At 42.0% G+C, this 17,616-nt stretch overlaps 1 protein-coding gene across 5 annotated transcripts in view; it reads left to right on the forward strand.

The window, feature by feature from the left end:
* LOC126335195 (extracellular serine/threonine protein CG31145) overlaps window positions 1-17,616 on the forward strand; it is a 1,599,051-nt gene that overhangs the window by 868,300 nt on the left and 713,135 nt on the right. The gene's annotated exons all lie outside the window — the stretch shown is intronic.

Here is a 17,616-nt window from a genome sequence, read left to right on the forward strand (position 1 = left end):
ACGCCGATATGTTACAGAATCGCATCATCCCCAGCCGGGCTGATAAACACCTGCTGGAACGTACGATGTTTATGCAGGATGGCGCTCCATCCCATATTGCTAGACGCGTGAAAGATCTCTTGCGCGCGTCGTTTGGTGACGATCGTGTGCTCAGCCGCCACTTTCGTCATGCTTGGCCTCCCAGGTCCCCAGACCTCAGTCCGTGCGATTATTGGCTTTGGGGTTACCTGAAGTCGCAATCGTGTCGTGTCGACCGACATCGCTAGGGATGCTGAAAGACAACATCCAACGCCAATGCCTCACCATAACTCCGGACATGCTTTGCAGTGCTGTTCACAACATTATTCCTCAACTACAGCTATTGTTGAGGAATGATGGTGGACATATTTAGCATTTCCTGTAAAGAACATCATCTTTGCTTTGTCTTACTTTGTTATGCTAATTATTGCTATCCCGACCAGATGAAGCGCCATCTGTCCGACATTTTTTGAACTTTTGTATTTCTTTGGTTCTAATAAAACCCCATGTCATTCCAAGCATGTGTGTCAATTTGTACCGCCCTGTCTACATTATTCCGTGATTTATTCAGTTTTCAAATTTATGCTGACTTTTTGATCACCCGGTATGTACCGCCACTGCTGTTGCTAAGACTGATATGTAGGCAACTTTAAGGGGTGGCAGTATGGGCGAAAACGTGAAAAAAAGTCTAGTTAACATGGGCTGTAAAAGTCGTACCTTAAGAGCTATGAGTATTTGTTCATCTTCACGTCTGTGAATCATCCGTTCTGCTCAGCAAGTGTAGATTTTAAGCTGTGCATTTTAGAGCCCATATTTTTCTTGTTTTGATCCATACTACTTTCTCCGAAAGTATGGAAGCCAAAGAACTTGTAGTGGATGATATGAAACTTCCTGGCGGATTAAATCTGTGTGACGGAGCAGGATTCGAGCCTGTAGTTTGCCTTCTCTACCCACTGACCTGCCCGAACACGACTCATGACCAGTCCTCATGGTTTTACTTCCGCCTTTACCTCAAGTCCATCTTTCCAAACTCGCAAGACTAACACTCCTAGAAAAAATGAGATGAGGTACTGACGTAAATAAGGCTTTGACGAAGAGTCGTGAGTCTTACTTGGGTAGCTGAGTCGGTAGATACTTGGCAGCAAGAGGGAAAGATCCCATGTACGAATCCTGGTCTGGAACACAAGTTTAATCGGACAAGAAGTTTCATGTCAGTGCACACTCCGCAGTAGAGTGAAAATTCGTCCTGAAAACAGCCCCCAGGCTGTGGCTAAGCCATGTCTTACCAGAGTCCTTTCTTCCAGGAATACCAGTCTTGCAAGTAACGCAGGATAACTACGGCGAAGTTTGTGGGTTAGAGATAAAATACAGGTGGAAGTAATGCTGTGATGAGGGAGTCGTACTAAAGCCTCAGTCGGAGTAGACTCAGTAGCTCAGCTTCTTCGGTCAGAGGACTGGCTGCCATCTTTAATAATAATTATAATAAACGGAGTGAAGCATTCAACGATCAACTTGAACAGGTGTCATGTGACGACCACCGAGACAAAATCCCGAAAACAAACACGATCAAAATGAAAACAAAGTCGGCAGTGGATGTGCCCGCAAATGGCAATGGTCCCAGCTTCGTTTTCTGGTCGGGCACACAGTTTTAATCTGGCAGGAATATCAGAAGAGATGTGTTTCACAGTAGCGAAGATGACCATACCTCTTAAGGAATGCACTTTAGAGCCCATGTTTACTAGGCAATTCCTTTCTCCTTTCTGTCTGTACTACCACTTCTGACACTTGTATACCCTTCAGTCGTAGCAGCAACAGAACCTGTCGGAGATGTGTGAATGATTTTCAACTTTCGACCAGATCGTTTCCGGACAAGGATTCTTCACCTTATTTGCTACTATTACCCTTCATCATCCCTCATAGTTTGCAACATCATCATGGAATCACCTCGTATATGATCCACAGTATGATGTGTGAGGACGAATATGTACCCACAAAGTTCATCACGCTTATATTGTGTAACGTCGTACCTAGACCAGACAATGCCCTTATTTCAGCCAACCGAGCTAGGTGGCGCAGAGGTTAGACACTGGACTTGCATTCGGGAGGACGACGGTTCAATCCCGCGTCCGGCCATTTTGATTTAGGTTTTCCGTGATTTCCCTAAATCACTCCAGGCAAATGCCGGGATGGTTCCTCTGAAAGGGCAAGGCCGACTTCCTTCCCCATCCTTCCCTAATCCGATGAGACCGATGACCACGCTGTCTGGTCTCCTTCCCCAAACAACCAACCAACCTAGTTCAGCGAGGAACTGTCAACGACTTTCTAGAGGTTTCTGGCTGAAGCCAATTGTATGTTGCTTGCTACGTTTCGCCCACTGTTCCACAGAGTACCAGACATTTCTGTGATACTCATATCGTGTGATTTAGCACGCCACTCAAAGTGCAACAGGGTACCTGAGTGTTCGTCCAACTTGAAACGTATGACGTGTAGTCCTTTTAATACGACTATTACCATCTTGGAACACGGGAGTATACACGGCATGGTCAACCCGAAGATCGGAAGAAATATCGAGAACGATATTCTCATATGTGGCGCTAGTAGAATATGTGGCTACATCGTCGTCATTGACTTTAAAATCGCGTGTCGTCGGTAACGGTGCAAATCACAGTCGTCAAACGTTCTTGTATTGCTATATTTCCTACGAAACATGATGTGCACATTCACATGACACACAACTGCGCACGTCACACGAGTTTTAAATTAATGACGACAATGTAGCCATATACATCACAAGCGACACACTTGAGAATAGGCAGTGCCCATAAACCTATAGTGTATATATATATATATATATATATATATATATATATATGCGGTCTGATGGAAAAATGTCGTTCTCAAATTTATTGGGGCTTTTGGGCCTACGCAGAAGAAAATGATCAAAAGGAAAGTGCACTTCGTTACCGAGAATGCTGAAATGATGATCTTTAGAATTGTGCCCTACCAAAACTACGGTTCGGTAGTTTTGCTATAGTACATAAATGACATAGTAAATGGTAGGATAACCGGTTGTTCTGATAGCATTCTTAGGGAAACAAATATAAGTAATTGTGTGAGAGAGGAACAGGGAGCCGGTGACTTCTCTCTGTTTGTTTGTTTGTTTCTTTGTTTCTTTTTCACATAATTAGAACCTCACACCGTTCAGTGTTAGTCCTATGTGTGTTTTATATCCCTAAAAAATAAAAAACTTTTAAAACTTAAACACGCAGCCGCTGGCGTGGCTACTATGCTCTTATGTAACCACAGCAATTTGTTTAGCAACAATAGAAACATATGTTATGTACGCTGGACAAGGTATTGGAGCGAGGTTTGATATTTTTTGTTTTTAATTTTATTTAGTTGTACTTTTTACAGAGGAAATTGCAGTTCCTAGCGCTACATGATAAATATATATATTTTTTCTATTTCACTACAGTATCGCTCTGTTTTACGTTACAGATCAACAATTTTCGAAAGTAACCTGAATTAACCAATGCAAATCTCAATTTTGCTATGAATACTGTTTATTTTAGGGCATCGGACTGGAGAATATGTGTGTAGAACAAAAATATTCCGTAGGTTACGTGGCCCTATATGTTTCCTCACTCAGATTCCAGACGGTTCGCCACTTGCGATTTCTAGGAGAACCTAGTAAGACACTGACTGCGTAAGCAAACAAAGCGATCGAAATAACGTAACGCCAGATAGGTAAGCCACACGCCTAACGTATGGGGACAACCTCAAATTTCCAAAGCTACTAGAAAAACCACCGTAGTCTTACTTAGGATAGTGTACGGTAGCTTACGGTAGTTTTACAGTCCTAAACATGTTGGCCCATAATCACCTTACCCTGAATGAGTGCACTCAAGCCACGGCAAGAAAAACACCTCCAAACCATAACACAACCACGTCCAACCAGACCTACACCCGTCACACACTGCATGTTATACGACTCTTTGCACACTCTATGCCTAACATAAATAAAAAGAAGGCAAAATTGACTGGCCACATTACATGCTTCCAGTCACCTAGTGTCCTGGTGACCTAATTGAGCTTCATGTACCATTATGAACACTGGCTTTTTGCGCTATACCCAAGTCGAACTGTCCATTGTGTGCAGTTCTCTTAGCGACGTTCACTCGGAAACTAATAGCAGCAATACTTTCGGGTTGTCATTGGCAAGGCGCAATATGACCAGACCCCGTCAGCTGGGTCTTCTGAAGAGTAATGTTCTTAAATCGCATTACATGGCTGTGTTTGGTACCACTTTCGTAGTAGACAAGTTCAACGGTCTGAGTTGATACATCAACAAATCGATCAACTTCGTTCCAGGTGTGGTACTGCGCACGTGTAAACACAGTAGCGCTTTTCTCCCATTCTATTAATAGCGCCTACGATGGCCTTAAACACAAATTACTACAAACGTACAGCAACCACAGATATACGAGCCATCAAATGATACGAGGTGTGTAAGAGAAGTAATGAGTCTCACTTTTTACTACCAAGGTTTTTATTTCTTAGAGAACATACTGTTCACTTCGGCAGCTATACACCGACGGAATCGGTGTTCCCAGTCTTGGTAGCAGAGCTGAAATGTTTCAGCCAGTAAGGCCTCTAACATGCTTGTCACATTCTTTAGAATGTTCTACGCAATCTCAAATGACGTCCTTTCAAGAAATTTTTTCAATTTCGGGATAAAAATGTCGCAAGGACTCACGTGAACAGGGGGGCTATGAAACATCTGGAATGCCTCTTGAGGTAAATAACTCCGTGATGGAATTGGTCGTGTGACATAGGCCGTTGTCATGATGCTCCTTCCGTTTGTCCTCAATGTCTGCCTCCACTTGTTTCAGCTACTTTGTCTTTGGATCGTACTAAAAAATCCAGGATTCATCACCTGTGACCATATGACCGGAACCATTCGTGTTCACTGGCAGTCCTTTCAAAAAGATAAACACATTCTTTTCAGTTGTGAACTTTTTCGGAACCACTTTGGCACAAACTTTCGCATGTGCATAACTTCGGTCAAAATCGTTAACATCTTTCACATAAATCGTTAAAAATTGATGTTCTCGGACAGTGCTTACAAAAGCAAAATCTTTTGCAGTACCACTTGACGGATCACAAATTGAAATTGCCCTACTGAAAAGAACATGATGTCCTTTAAATATTCAAAATACATTTTCCAACGATGTTATATGTATGTCAGTCTAGACAATATACAGTGACGTGAGAGAAGATACTTCCTTCTATAGAGCCGGGCCCCCTTTTTGCCGGCATAGCGCAGCAGCTAGACTTGGCATGGGCTCAACAAGTCGTTGGATATCCCCTGCAGAAACACTGAGAATTACTGCCAATAAAGCCGTCCACAATTGCGAAAGTGTTGCAGGTGCAAAATTTTGTGCATAAATGACCTTTCGATTGTGTCCTATAAATGTTCGATGGTATTCACGTCGCACGCTCGAGTTGTCCAGAATGTTTTTCCAGCCATTCGAGAACAGTTGGGGCCCAGTGATATGGCGCATTGCCCTTTATAAAAATTCCTTTGTTGTTTGGGAACGTGAAGTCCATGAATGGCTGCAAAGGGGCTCCACGTATCCGGCCATAGCCATTTCCAGTGAAGTATCGGTTCAGTTGGACCAGACGACACAGTCCATTCCATGTAAACACAGATCACACCATTATGAAGCCACCAACAAGCTGCACAGTATCTTATAGACAGCCTGGATCTATTGCGCCGACTGCGCCACAATCGAATCCTGCCATCACCTCTAACCAGTCTATGGTTTATCAATTATCTAGGGTCCAACCGAATTGGTCAAGAGCACGGAAGAGGAGCTGTAGGCGGTCTCATGAAGCTAGTCAAGTCACTTGTGCCAGTCATCCGCTACCACAGCCCATTAACGCCAAATGACGCCGCACTGTCCTAACGAATATGTTCGTCGTACGTCTCACATCAATTTTTGCGGTTATTTGCCTGTCTGTTATCACTGACAATTCTACACAAAATCCGTTGCTCTCGGTCGTTAAGTGAAGGTCGTCGGCCTCTGCGTTTTCGGTGGTGAGAGGTAATGCTTGATATTTGATATTCTCGGAGCACTCTTGATACTGTGGAACTCGGAATAACTGAATTACGTAACGATTTCCGAAATGGAATGTCCTAGGCGTCTAGCTGCACACCATAGAAGATATCTACAAAATTATATCATTGTGAGACACACGTGTAGGAGCAAAAGCAGCTATCCCAGAAAAATGCAAATAGTTCTCAATGTCAGTTATGTAATATGGCGTATCCCCTTTCCAATAATATGGCTTTGAACTTAATTAAATACTGTTAAATCTCATGTACTTCATTGGTAGTTTAGTTCTGATTGCAATGAGGACTCTAAAATAAAAAAAAAATCCTGAAAAACCTGTTACCAGTATAAAAGTCGTATCGGGCCCTAGGTTTTGCGTCAGACAAAATTAAAAGTAGTTTCACCGATATGGCTGCCTGTCTTAAAAAAATAAACAAATAAAAATTGTGCAGAAAACAAATATTTGTCCCAACTTCACAGTGCGGTGAACTGCACACTGCGCAAAACTGCTAAAAATAAATGGGCACTCTTTCATTGAAATTCACTCTGTAAATTAAACCATTATTCACTGATTAAAAACACCATATATTCTTCGTATACTGTTTCATGCACTGTGGCTCGTAGAAATAATTTCCTAATAGTCTCTGAAAAAAATAATGATGCCTGCAGTACCCGTGGCGCAGCTATATATCGGTAATTCTACAATGAACACAGTACAGTGACTATTACAAAGTCAAATTTGCTTTTTGCGAATAATCGCCAGTCTGGATTCATTCGTGTTACTTCACTGTTGTTCACACTCACCACACTCACTTAAGTCTCCCGAGTACTGCAATCAACTGGACGCGAAGCTAGTTGGCGGCTCGGACATCCTTAACAGTGAACATAAACGTTTTTCAAAACTGTCAATAAAATGATTTTTCCCCACTTGCTACCATCCTCTCATCACTCAGTAACAGTTGGATAGTGATAATCCTGACTTTAAGCCTGAAATTAAAATTTTTGTTGGGAGTAAAAACAGTGTATGGTTCAAATGGTTCTAGCACTATGGGGCTTAACATCTGAGGTCGTCACTCCCCTCGACTTTGAACTAATTAAACCTAAGTAACCTAAGGACATCACACACATCGATGCCCGAGGCAGGATTCGAACCTGTGACCGTAGCAGCAGCGCGGTTCCCGACAGAAGCGCTTAGAACCGCTCGGTCACAGCGGCCGCCTAACAATGTATGTAACTGGACGGTTGCAATCTCTTCATTACTCGCTGAGCAATATGTTCTGCTCCTGACAAGTTGGACCTTTGGCTTTGAAAACTCTAGTTTCCTGCCGTAAAATTTCCCTGTCACATATTCTTGACACTTAGGTATTAGCCAATACCACAATAGAAGAAGTCGTTATTTTCTTTCACTAAGCGTGTTACATTAGATCCGACAGTCAAAGTATAATCACAGTTACAGGAGGAAAAAACAGTAATCTGCAGGTGAATTTGGAACGAGTTTTTAAAAGTACGTCAGTCCTATACTGCATTGCGTCATTATACCGTGAAGATTTTTTTTAATATTACTGGATGTTCAGAAATGCAATGCGCGAACTAATAGATAACGGAGACAACAACAAATATACACTGAAAAAAAAACGACGCACCACAAAGGAGTAATGCAAACCTGTCGCAGATTGGTATTCACATAGGTATCGACGTAAAATGCAAAATTCAACCTTCGGGGGCCGACAGATAAATGTATAACGCTGCAGAGCAATTTCAACTCGCAGATGACCAGAATAGTAAACAATGGACATGTCTATACCAGCATAAAGTCATTGCGAATTACATTCCGTGTACTCGATAGGACAGTAAGTATGCCTCGCAGACAGGCTCGTGAACAATATACGCACATGTCGACCCTTGAGAGATGACTTGCAGCTCGGCTCAAAAGGGCTGTTGGAGTAATTGGCGACCACTCGACATCTGAGTAGGAGCGATGCCACTATTCGTTGATGTTGACAAGAATGGGTGAAAAATGGCCGAACACAGCGTCAAAAAGGGACGAGAGGACCGAAAAATCATTAGAGAGGCATTCAGAGTTCCGAATTCATCATTATCGACAATTCGACGTGCAGCTGGTGTTTCAATGACCGCAAGGACCATTAATGGATGGTTCACAGAAAGGGAATAGAGATCTCGGCCACCCATGAGCCGACTACCGTTGACCTCCGTCCTCCAACAAGTTCGTCTGTAGTGGTTCAAAAATGGCTCTGAGCGCTATGGGACTTAACATCTGAGGTCATCAGTCCCCTAGAACTTAGAACTACTTAAACCTAACTAACCTAAGGACATCACACACAGCCATGCCCGAGGCAGGATTCGAACCTGCCACCGTAGCAGTAGCGTGGTTCCAGACTGAAGCGCCTAGAAACGCTCGGCCACTCCGGCCGGCTCTGTAGTGGTGCCAGCGACATTCGGTCTGGAATCTCACTGACTAGAGTAGAAGTGTCTTCAGTGATGAGCCCCGCTTCAATCCGAGGACCAAGCGAAGACGTTTTTGGAGAAGTTCCGAAAAGCCAGGAGTAATGATATGGAGTGCTGCTTCATAGCTGGAACCTTTTTGTTGTCATCCGCGGTACCGTTACAGCACGGCAGCACTTGGACGAAATTCTACGCCCCATTTTGTGCCATTGATGGCAAGCGATTCTGGACTCACTTTTCAGCAAGATAGTGCCCGTCCGCATATGGCGAACGTTTCAGATGCTGGTCTTCGTGCTTGGTAGACCCTGCCTTGGCCAGCAAGATTTCCGGATCCCTACCCCAACTGACAACATTTGGAGCATAATTGGTTGGGCCTTCCAACCAGCTAGGAATTTTGACGATCTACCGAATAAATGCTTGCATAAGCCCCAGAGGTGGACCAAAGGATTATTGATTGTTCAGTTTGCGAAGATCTCTTTTTAATAAATCAGCCTATCTTTCTGAATGTATTATCATTTTTTTGTCACAGCTACTCTTTTTAGCCTGTATTTCGCCAGACAGCGGGTGTTGGAAATGCATATTAAATGAGAACGGAGTGTCTCGGGAGTCGGTGGGTGTGGTTGAGACAACAGTATTAAATATGTTTCTGTCCGTTATTGTCCTGATCAGTATTATAATAAATTTTCAAAATGCTCTGCTACGAAGGGGGTCACATTCAAGACCGCCTGCAGCGGTGGCTCTTGCAACAATAGTCTTTGTATTGGCCACCTGAATCGGGGAGGCAACGTGTAGGGCCCACGACAGCGGCCCGCGTGTTTACTGCAAACGTCTCTGAAGTCTTCGTGTAACTGCTGTAAATGAGTTCTCATCCCCCCATACATGTGATTTATGAACAACTGCACATTCCTTACCAAGGAAATCCATTCTCATCCGTAAACAATATGACTTCCAGGATGTTTGAGCGTCTTCGTCAACCTGTTACAGAAAACAGTGTACTAACTCCAGCCGAGGAGGATAATGATCTAGTCCAGCACACTGATAGGACGAAAAGGATGAAGCTGCTGTTCACCCAACACATTCGGTAGTGCACCGAATTCAGTGGCAGTTGTTCGTCCGCTGGCCTCTGTCCTTTCCTTAAGTGTAGCGTGACGTCTTCCACAGAGGTAGGTGTGTTTGCCAACAATGGCCCAGTGTGTCCTCAGTGTGACGGTATTTCTCAAACGATCGTGGTTTACAGGAGGCACTAGCCACACAACATTTCGTTTCAGTAAATGTGTGAAAATTCTGACATCTCCGTGCGGCGGTACATTCGCGGTGCTTTCACCGAGCTCCTGGACAATCGCGTTCAGATTAAACGTAGACAACCTGCATTCCCGCAGTTATGTCCGTCGTAATATCTGTCAGTTTATGGAGTCTTCTATAAAAACGGTTGTAACTGTCTCGGGTGAAAAAACACGATAAGAAAGGCGAAAGTGTTCCAGTTAATATGAACAGTTTGCGAGATAACTGGGAATGTGTATCTCTGCGCCGTAACCGACTTAAGTATGAAATCTTGCCCTAGTTTGTACAAATGTTATTTAAATATAAGCTTTTCCATTAAAACATCATCGAACAGTGTTCAAGTTGCATCCATCTACAAATATATTTAAACTTCGCAAGCCACGGTTGTACGCCACAGTTGTACATGGGAGTGTAACCAGTAATGCAGTTAAATGGCAGCTTCGCGGAACCAGTCGTGGATGTTTAGGCAAAAGAACTGATGCCTGGACGTTTCTGAGCATGTCGTAAGATCTCCTTCAAATTAATTGCGATAGTTCTTGCGCGGTATGTTTATAGATGGTAACGACGTGTTCTTGGAATCCTCGGCGAAGATGTATCCTAGGGATCATGAAAGTGCCACGACGGATCACAGCATGTTTTTGTTAACTGTAGTCTCTGTACGGCCTTGAAGTCTAAGTCAAGTAACCTATTACACAACTTCTTAAGTTTAGTGCGTCTGAATTATTGCCTCGTATGTAAAACGTTAGCATCTTTAAGGATTGCACGGTACTCTGATTCCCTTAATGTAATTAATGTTTTGAAGGGTACATCGAATGTATCTGACTTTGTTTGCAAATAAGAACCATAGTTTCACTCTGAGTGCTCTCTGGGTATTAAGTCGATCATCAGATGCAAAGGCAGGCAAGGTACGTACAAAAAATTATTTTCATAATAAATGTCAAGTGAAGAAGCGTTAGAACAGAAGAAGAAGGGAGTACAGAAAATATATTAGTATGTATTCAGTAAGATTTGCACTTAAAGACGATCAGATGTAATTTACGGCCGAGCGGTTCTATGCGCTACAGTATGGAACCGCGCGGCCGCTACGGTCGCAGGTTCAAATCCTGCCTCGGGGATGGATGCATGTGATGTCCTTAGGTTAGTTACGTTTAAATAGTTCTAAGTTCTAGGGGACTGATGAGCTTAGAAGTTAAATCCCATAGTGCTCAGAGCCATTTGATTTGTAATTTATGTGGAAATGGCGTAAATAGCTGGCGTCAAAAAATGCTTTGACTGTTATCAGAAGCATGTAAGAGTGCACGAAGTGAACGGATATTATATAATCAGACTCTCTATGATGAATATTAAACAGAGACTCGAATCTTGGATCAGGGACTGCCAACTGATTTGCAGGGGAAAGAAATCTTGCGCATTGCGTATAAATTCTCGGTAAAAACGCAACGAGAGCAGCGTTCCGCAGTGCGGAAAGGTTTCACAGCATACGTTCGAAGAAGAGTGAAACAAGATATTACTTCGTCCTGCATGTACGTTACACATGGAATGTGATCGCGCTGTTAGAGAGAGTCGAGTTACACACAAACGTATTCACAGTCGATCTTCTTACGAAATATTTTCGAATGGAATAAGGGAGAAGGGAAAGAGGTGAAGGGGCCGAGGGGTGCGGGGGGGGGGGGGGGGGCAATCATGACGACACAAGGTATTCGAGAAAGATTCAAGCTGTTTCAAAGTACTGTGTCTTCTACATGAATGAAAATACAGACTTGGGAGAAATTTTTACTTACGTATAGGAATAGAATGTTTCTATTTTCAAAAGAATCATCCGATTTTGCAATACCATATCTTTTACCCGCACGTAAAAGCAAAGGATACTTTCTACAGAGAAGTGTAGGAAGTATTCATGCACTTTCTACAAATATTCAGCATGCCTTACACTACACGCTTGACAATCATTCAGACGGTATTCTTTGAGGTGAAATTTACACTGGAGATTGTTGCTACGCGTCGCTAACTTTATACCGGAAAAAGTGGAAAAATAAACTGCGCTTCTCTATACTAATTTAAGTTTGGTAAAGGAAGCGGTGAAATGCACAGGCGTAAATCTCTTTGGAAGTAAAATGTCTGATTGACGGCGAAAGTGTTTTAAAATTTAAAGTCATTTCTCCGTAGCAACTCCTTTCATATCGTAATGGAACAGATTAGAAATAGGTTATTCATTTACAACGACCAGCAGCTAGCCATCCATGACAATACATTTTCATTGTCTAAAAATTTTGTTGTTGTTGTTATCTGTCTTGAGGTGACTGCAGTCTGATTTTAAAATTCTAATTTTTTGTTAATTCACATGTTCCACGTCACAATACCTGTGGTGAACATTACGTAAGGACCATAGAACTATTTAACGGCACATCTAAATTGTAAAGAGTTGCGACTGTTTGAATATTACAACAGTCTCTAAACATACTTGAAACTTAACAAAATCGTTTGTCTTTTGAACGATCATTTTTTGTTCTTAAATGTGGATAGTTCTTATTTGTAGATAGTTGGTAGTCAAATCTTTTGTCATATTGAGCGTCAAGTTTAAAGTTATTTGTCCCTGACTGGTCCTTCAATACAGTAGAGGAATTCTGCAATAACTTTGGGTAGTCTTTTACAAACGTGCTAATGAAAAGCATATTTTTTCAATGTTTTTAGTAGTTTACCTGACATACTCCGTACTATAACGTTTGTTGTGAATGCGATCTATGGAACATTGGACTAACTGCTGAGCACGTAGAATAGTTGAACACCAACGTTAAGACTGAAATCATGTGATACGATTACTTTGTGTTAATTTTCTTTATCTGATGTTTTGATGATGGCCTAAGCCCGAAACGTGAGAATAAATTAGGTCTGTTAACTGTTATTAGCGGTCAAAAGGCTGTGAAAAGTAGTCCTCAGCATCCACATAATGGTAGGCGACCTTTTTACGTGATTTTATATCGCAAGTAAAGCTAACTAGCTGTACGTTTCACTGGCAAACATTTACTATTGTTTCAATATTACAGCACACATTAAAAATTCCTAAAACTTAACCACATTTCTTCAATAATCTGTTCATTACAAGAACACGGATCTTGAACGGTCATTTACAATATTTCTGTCCGTGCTGTAGCTGTGTAAGTAAAATAACCGTAACACACCTTTTCTAGTTCTCTAAGTAAGCTAACTATCATGTACAAAAAGCTTCAGAAGTCTACTTTACAATGAATTAATGTATTAAATATTTCGCGTTATGCGTGTAAAAAAACCTTTATGGTTGAAAAGGCAAAAACCGAATTATGTTCGTTTTATTAATTTCCGATTATTCACCCGTTCAAGTCAATACGAAAACTGGTAAACCAAAAAACCTATTAATTCCTTTATATATTAAAGTAAAACCTTTCTTTTAAACAATTTTAATAAAAAATTTTGTAACAGCGATAAAAAAATTGTTATTACCGAGACCGGTCACCTATGTTCCTTTTTTTTTAAGTTTGATCATAGCAAAAGGAAGTTGTAAAGGCAATGTTATTAAAAGAAGAAAGTTTACCGTGTATCTCAACGTTTATGACGACGTCATATCTCATGAATTTCGTGCCATACAACAATATAATTTTGCTGATACATTCAGTGATGTAAGTGTATACTGTATGCCAATAATTTTTTTAGTAGAGTTAGTATTAAGGAAGTATAAATTAAAACGTAGTGAATAATTTTTCTTTTATTACTTAATGGGTGGGAGGGGGCTGGGGAGTCAGAGAGAAAAAGTTCCGGAAAAGATTGAAATTATGTGTAAAGTTTGTGAGAAGTAGCCACTAATTGCTCCGATTCTCAACACTGAATGCATACTGGGTAATTACGTAGTTCTCCCTGATTTACGTTGCCTAAAGATATACACATTGTTTCTAATTTTAACGCGTGACGTAGTGTACTAAACTTTTAACGGAAGCTTATACCTCTTAACTAGTAGATTATGACAGTATTGAAAAATATTTCATTTGTTCTATAATTATATTTAACCGGCAACCTGATTTGTCCACGCGTGTCGCCGTTTAAGCTGATTAGTGATACAGATTTTAATGGTTCAGGCTTTTGTCCCTTGTGAAGAAATCTGCTAGCCCAATCGTTTCTCTTACACGGTCTGAGGTTTCCAGAGAAACGTAGCTGGATGGAGAAGATTTCGCTTGCCGAGACAGAAATCGTTTCCCCTATTCCTCCTGTTCTGTTTACATATCAGACAATTTTGACCGCGGAAAGTCTTCTGCTTGCAGCGGCAGTGAACAGTTCTGCAGGAAAACTCGTCTTTTGGGAGGGGGGGGGGGGGCTATTCCGTAGGGGCCTCGAGCCGTTCCTGATGTTAATCAAAACCGAGTTCAAACTTTGTTAATAACCTGCCGTCGGAAGGAACGCGCCGAGAGAGGTACCGTGCTATCGATACCCGCTATATCAATACAGAACGGTGCTACGCGTTGCCCTACTTACGATTGGAGTCAAAGATTTTAACTATCAGCTTCAAAAAATCAGCAAATTTTGTATTGTAGTCACCCACAGTTGTGGAACTGAACCGCTTCAGCTGTATGATAATTTTTTATTTCTGATCCAATAGCTTCGCAGCGCTACGGCCACAGCTTCAGAGACACAGCCGTAAGGAAACCGGAGTAAAAACGAGAGAAGATCATGTTCCTGTTAAACTGTACTTGTACTGTACCCGAAGCTCTATAGGAAAAAATAGATACATTTGTAATTTATTCCAAACGATAAGCAGTAAATGATGACTCAACGTTCTTTGTCCTACTGTGATAAAATTGTTTCATCATCAAGAGGCCGGTAGTCCAATTTAAAATAAAGCACAACGTAGATAACGTCACACCGATACAGAAAAATAAGAATGAAGTGGTAAACCAAATGGATGTCAAAGATAAATCAAATGATATGTGTAGATGCTGGAAGCTACTTCCACGCTGGAAAGGCAAAATAGATCTTAAAGAAGAGCTTGTATGATTGTATGATAGGTGAAGTTTAGATAAAATGCTGCATAAAAAATAATCCGTCTTCTAGATATTAGTATTAGTATACCTGTCATGTAATATAATGCATCGTGTCCACTGATGTTAGATGATACATTATGTCATGTCGTATAACGTGAGACACGCCATCATGTCATCCAACATGGTATTTGTCATGTCGTGCAATATTACAGAACTTGTCATTAAAGTTTAGGAGGCATCACCACTCTATATTGAAGCTGTGAAATAAGTCGAAAAACTAGTTCTCTTCCTTTACATTCCCAGCTCTGGAAATGATATATTCTGCTTTTCTGTGCCACTATAGGAGCATTTTTCATTCTGGTTCCCAACTTTTATTGTACTGTAGTTTTGACATTAGAGCGCCATATCTTGGTGACCGATGTAGATTTTTTTTTCCTCGGGAAACACCAGATCCGGCATAGATTTTCTTATTGTCTTTCGAAACATGTTGCTTGTGTCGTGGCAATGGATAAAATTTTACCAAAACGACAGGGATTCCATTAATTACATGTATTTCTCTACCTTCTTACAAAATTTGAACCGATTCGCACAAGTCTGGAATATAGAGATGTTGCGAGTAAACAAACTCATAGAAGACGTGTATTTTTGCACGTTAAATCCAAACGAAATCAGATTTTTGAAAGCGAATATTCAATTTTATCGTAACAATGCATTTTTTATTTATTTGATTCACTTTACACCGTTTCCGTGCAGATATTTCAAGTAAGACAGAATTTTAAGTGCTACATTTAGGTCGACTTTAACCCGTCGTATTTCGACAGTGGCTGAAGACTGCTGGATAAAAAAATGCTTATGACTTCATCCATTCCTCTATTTTCTTGCAAAGTCTGAACCATTTCGTGGAAGCTTAAAGTATAGAAGTGTCTCGCCTCAAGACTAACCAGAAAAACGTGTTTTTTTGTTCACGTAAACTCCAAACGAAGAATGATTTTTCAAATCAATTAAAGTTTATCTGAGACGAAGGTCCAGTGGACCAAATTTGAACAACCAGTCTCTTTCCAATCTGGAGTTGTGTTAAGAGTGGCTATTTTTGCACATACAAATGGTGCTATTAGCTGAGCAGTAGTTTTAGCCCAATTATAATCTTCTACAAAAGGAATCAATCGATTCATACAATTTGCTTGGGCAGCAGCTCCGGTTCGTCTTGCAAACCTTGCTTAACATACTGTAATATAATTATAGTAAGCAAAATTTTCGTATGGCTATATAAATGGTCGCTGGTTCGTACTAAACCAAAAACTTTTTACCCCATGTTCCTAGTTCAAATACAAGGACTTTACAAATGTCCTAGGATACGCACATACTATCGCGTGCCGCCTCGTCTGCCCCTGAGAGACGCCGTGGTATAGAGTCTACAAGTCCCTGGAACTCCTCTGGAAGCAGCTGACACCTTTACGTTTGCAGAGCTGCAGCCAGTTCTGGTCTGTTCGTTGTTGCAGGACCCATGACTCGGAGCCTGCGTTTCATTACATCCCACATATGCTCGATGGCTTTCAAACCTGGGCTGCAATGTGACCATTTCACTCTTTGGATCTGCCCTTTATGTCCCTGTAACCATTCCCGGGCGACGTGGGAGTAAAGTGGCGGCTTGTTATCTTGTAACACCGCAGAACCGTTAGGCTATTGGAAAGCCAAAATGGGTGGAGATGGCCCCGAGCAGTCTAACATACCGTAGAGCATCAAAGCTCCTTCGAGAATAGAGGGCTCATTCTACAGCAGGAAAATGCGTCTAGACCATAACAGAGGCTCCATCGCCTTGGTCCACACCATCTTTGCAGGAAGGATCCATCGATTTATTTGGTCTGCGCCGCACATGATGCCTCCCATCGGCATGACGCAGTTCGTGATTCGTCCGACCGTATCAAGTTACGCCATTGTCCCAGCGTCCATCCTTGCTGATCGGCGACAAGAGAAAAAGCCTTGACACCCGTGTGTGGCGCCGGCCCCCATACCTCATGGACCCCATGTTCCTACACATTGTCCACTGGGAGACGTTGTCAAGCACGTCCTGAGTTGAAATGAGCCTTGATTTGCTTCAATATTGCCCTTCTGTCACCGTTGACGATCCGTCTCAGATTTCGCCGGTCAAGGTATCGAAGCTGGACGGCCGGTATTTCGCCATTGTCGATTCTGCCACCCTCGTTCAACCATCCACGACACACCCTCGACACATTTGGGCGTGTGAAGCGAAACTGCTGCACCACTGCCGAAATCGTAATTCCCATCCGTCTGAAACCGACCAGTATCAGTTCACGACGACGTTGCATATTACACAAGTCACTTGCACAGACACCTCTCCTCCTATTCAACAGCAGCTGGCCCGAGGGCGTGTGGTGCGCACACAACACACCCTGTCATCTGTGCCCCATTATCCAATGAGTTTTGCTAAGTCACTGCCGAAACCGAGCACCAAAACTCCCGTAACCGCGATCCGTGTGCGGCATTTACATAAACATTCGTATTTGTTACAGCGATTCGGCGCTGTAACCGTTATCCCTCACGATCAGCCACTCTTCCTCCCATTGTTGTATGGCTCTCTGTCCCAACAGCCTGCAGGGGAAATGCGTTATGGTACCCAGTAGAATGCTACCTGCTGTTGAAAAAGGAGTGGCCTGTCTTGTTTTAACGGAATAATTTTCACTGCTAAGCCCATTTGCTGGGTTTCTGTAGGA

The sequence above is a fragment of the Schistocerca gregaria genome, chromosome 2 (genome assembly GCF_023897955.1).
Source record: "Schistocerca gregaria isolate iqSchGreg1 chromosome 2, iqSchGreg1.2, whole genome shotgun sequence".
NCBI classification, from domain to species: domain Eukaryota; kingdom Metazoa; phylum Arthropoda; class Insecta; order Orthoptera; family Acrididae; genus Schistocerca; species Schistocerca gregaria.